Raw genomic sequence first — 4,595 nt, forward strand, 5'->3', positions numbered from 1 at the left:
GCAGGTGAGAGGCATCTGACTTCTGAGACCTCTCTGGTACTTCTGAGAGTTCTGGAACTTCTGAGAGCGAGCAGCAGTCGCCTTCTCCCTTTGAAAATCTCTGGTATCGAGATGCTCCTACCATTGCAGGTACCTGTGGAGATTAATTCCAAGGAGCCAATAGGAATGGAGGAGATGGTTTAGAGAGAATGAAGGCTTCTAGTTCAGAGGGGCAACTCGAGAATGAGAAATGTATGGATGTGTACATGCATACATTGATACAGATAAAGGGACAGAAAGATAAAAGAGGAAGCATTATGAGCCTGTAGAGAAAAAAATGTATATAATATTATGTATTATATATATAGATATTATATATAATATATATGTTATATATATATATATATATAATATATATTATATATATATATATATATATATATATATAATATATATATGTATGTATGTATGTATGTATGTTACAGTGTTGTTAAAGAATTAAGGGAAATCATTTCAAAGGCGTTAACTTATAATAACTTAAGAAAAAGACACGAATAATAAGAAAAGGAATGAAACGACAGTTACCCTCAACCACAAGGAAGTGTAAGGAAAACCTTTCTCATACAAAGGTGTCAAGCGATACTGCCCAGAAATTGGAACTCCAAAAACTTGGTCACACCTCATTTATGCCAACACCAACCCCTCGTCTCAGGATTAATTGTCGCTCCATTTTGTGAAAGGTCAGAGCGCCGAGGGTTAATTCCAACAGCCCATCTGGCAAATGTTAGAAAAGGAATTCTATGCTCCCTTGTTCAAAAGGAGGATCGTGTGAAAATCTGGACTCCACACTTTTCAAGGGTAGGCCTATGGTTTTAACCAATCAATTCAGCAGTGCCAGACTGTAAGGACGTCCCAAAATACGTCCCAACGAATACCCTACTAGGATACCCAAAGGACACACCCCCTACAGATGCTGGGCATGAACAAGAGGCGTTTCCAAATGAGAAGTCTACCAATTACTACAGAAAAGATGACAGGAAGGCGTTTCAAAGAAAAGGCAGCAGCCACTAAGACATAAGAATCCTTTCAGGAGATGCCACACCCAGAGTCAAAATCCAAAACCCAAAGGCGGTGCTAAAAAGATGATATCCGAATAAAAATGCCGGACAGAGAGAGAGAGAAGGCAGTGGAAAAGGAGAAAGAGAAAGGGAGAAGAAGAGACAGGGGGAAGCAAAGAAGCAGAGAACCAGAAGGGGGAAGAAGTGCGAAGTGTGTTTAAGTGACTATATTGAACTCGGGTAAAAATCCCTCGTGCCTAATAAATAGACTTAGAAAAGACAACTAAGTGCCTCTTCAGAATAGTTTGTCTCGGTCCAAGCGCCCAGAAACAGAAAGGTGGAAGTTATAAGTTTCCCTATCAAGATGAAATACATATACCTAAGGACGACATCAATTTAATTTTTCCCGAATAATAATAACTTTTAGGTAGACATGATAGCAACAATCTCGTGAATTGCAATTAATTTATATAATTACTCCTCACTGCCAAACATATTCCAGTTGTCCCCTCAGGCCGATCGCTACCTTAGAACTGTAGCCCCACTAAATATATATATATAAGACGCGTAGGTAATAGATCATGAAAGCATAGCTGTCGATATCAGTCGCCCACCTTAATATGGGCTTGCTTGCTCTCTCTCTCTCTCTCTCTCTCTCTCTCTCTCTCTCAAAGGGAATTTCCTTGGGGTGACAAGATTTATTGGTCGTTAGATCAATAGCCACTGGAATGCAGCTGGGCAAACGGCAAAGAACAAAGGGGGTGCCTGTTAACGAGAGAGAGAGAGAGAGAGAGAGAGAGAGAGAGAGAGAGAGAGAGAGAGAGAGAGAGAGACCTATGTACTCGTATGCCAAGAAAGAATTAGACCTATGTTTGGAGAGAGAGAGAGAGAGAGACCTATGTACTCGTATGCCAAGAAAGAATTAGACCTATGTTTGGAGAGAGAGAGAGAGAGAGAGAGAGAGAGAGAGAGAGAGAGAGAGAGAGAGAGAGAGAGAGAGAGAGAGAGAGAGAAACTAATCATATAAGGCAGTATAATAATTCAATGCTAGAATACTGAAAAGGTGCAATACAAAATCTGATCACGATTCATTTTAACATTTTCCTTCAACCAGAAAATCCTGAAAATTTTGAACTCATTTTTGCCAGGAAATTTGTCAAAGTTTGAACCAATTTTGTTTTTGGACAGGAAATGTGTAAAAACTTCAATTTGTCAGAAAATTCTGAAAAAATTTAACCCATTTTTGTCAGGAAAGTTGTAAAAGCTTGAACCAATTTTGTCAGAAAATGCTGAAAAAATCTAACCCATTTTTGTCAAGAAATTTGTAGAAACTTGAACCAATTTTGTCAGAAACTTCTGAAAAATGTTAACACATTTTTGTCAGGAAATTTGTAAAAACTTTAAACAAATGTCAGAAAATTCTGAAAAATTCTAACATATTTTTGTTAGAAAATTCTGAACAATTTTAACCACTTTATTGTCAGAAACTGTTTAAAAAGCTTTAACAATCTGTCAGAAGACTGAAAATTTTTAACCCTTTTTGAAAGAAAATTGTCATAAAGGAGTTAAAAGTTTAACCACTTTCGTCAGAAAATAGTTTTACCAATTTTTTTTCCATAAAGTTGTTATAAGTTTAATCACTTTCGTCAGAAAATTATTTTAGCCAAATTCCAAAATAAAAGTTTTGTTAATAAGGTTTAATCCACTTTGTCAGAAATTGTTAAAAAAAGTTTAAACCTTTTTTTTTGTCGGAAAATAGTTAAAAGTTTAACCAACTATGTCAGAAAATGGTTAAAAGTTTAACCACTTTCGTCAGAAAATGGTTAAAAGTTTAACCAATTTTGTCAGAAAGTAGTTAAAAGTTTAACCACTTTCGTCAGAAAATGGTTTAAAGTTTAACCAGACTTTTTCATAAAGTAGTTATAAGTAAAACCACTTTCGTCAGAAAATAGTTAATAGTTTAACCAAAATTTTTTTTTCAGAGAGTTGTTATAAGTTTAATCACTTTCGTCAGAAAATTGTTAAAAGTTTAACCATTTTTGTCGGAAAATAGTTAAAAGTTTAACCAACTTTGTCAGAAAATGGTTAAAAGTTTAACCACTTTTATTCAGAATGTAGTTAAAAGTTTAACCACTGTCGTCAGAAAATAGTTTAAAGTTTAACCAGATTTTTTTCAGAAAGTAGTTATAAGTAAAACCCCTTTCGTCCGAAAATGGTTAAAAAGTTAACCAATTTTGTCAGAGTATAGTTAAAAGTTTAACCACTGTCGTCAGAAAATGGTTAAAAGTGACAACCCTCTTGAAGTCGTATAAACCCAATTAAATTGCGCCTTGTTTTCCTTTTTCTGTTCTAGCTCTGCTTATCCTTCGAAAATCCATGAAAATTCCAGGCACTTCGAAAATCCATTAAAATTTCTTATAAATCCATGAAAATTCCAGGCACTTTGAAAATCCATTAAAAAAATCTTATAAATCCATAAAAAAATTCCACGAACTTCGAAAATATATTAAATAAATAAATCCATGACAATTCCAAGAACTTCGAAAATCCTTAACAATTTCTTATAAATCCATAAGAATTCCTTAAAATCCATAAAAATATCTTAAACCCCATTTGATCCCTAAAATCTGCTTAAAATGCAAAAGAATTTAGTTTAAAAACCCATAACATAGTTTTAAAAATCACTAAAAATTCTTGATAACCCTTTCAAGAATCCCCTTAAAAATGCATAAAAATGTTCCTAAATCCATAAAAATTCCTTAACATCCACCAGATCTCAATAATGTATAAAAAACTTTTTAAAATCCTTGAACTCGCTAAATCCATAAACCGTTTGAAAAAATCCTCAAGTTTACTAAGTCCATGAAAAACGTTTTAAAACCCAAAAGAATTCCGTAAAAATCCATAAAAAAATTTTAATCCTTAAACTTCCTAAATCTATAACAAACCCTCGATAACCCATTAAAATTCCCTTTAAGTCCATAGATTGTTTTAAATCGTAATACTTCCTAAATCCATTAAAAAAGCCTTAAACATATAAATCCTTAAATTCCATAAAATCTCAAACCCCCCCAATACGAAAGTCCATAAAAATCCACGACGACCCCCCCCCCCCACCCAACACCACAGAATACCCAATCACAACGCAATTCCCAACCGAAGAGACCACAAAGAAATCGCCTGTTGCAAGCCAAAGTTCCATTGATTTTCCGACCCACGCAATATGGATTTCTGGATGACGACGACGTTGGTACATGTGCCTTAGTGGAAGTGCACTCCACTAAGCACTGTTGCACGATTGCAAGAGCCTTCAAATTAATTGGTCATTGGGAGTGTGTATGTATGTATGTATGTGTATATATATATATATATATATATATATATATATATATATATATATATATACACTCCCAATGACCAATTAATTTGAAGGCTCAATATATATATATATATATACTATAATATATATATATATATATATATATATATAGAGAGAGAGAGAGAGAGAGAGAGAGAGAGAGAGAGAGAGAGAGAGAGCGAGAGAGAGAGAGAGTTTCT

The sequence above is a fragment of the Macrobrachium nipponense genome, chromosome 36, assembly GCF_015104395.2.
Source record: "Macrobrachium nipponense isolate FS-2020 chromosome 36, ASM1510439v2, whole genome shotgun sequence".
Taxonomy (NCBI): domain Eukaryota; kingdom Metazoa; phylum Arthropoda; class Malacostraca; order Decapoda; family Palaemonidae; genus Macrobrachium; species Macrobrachium nipponense.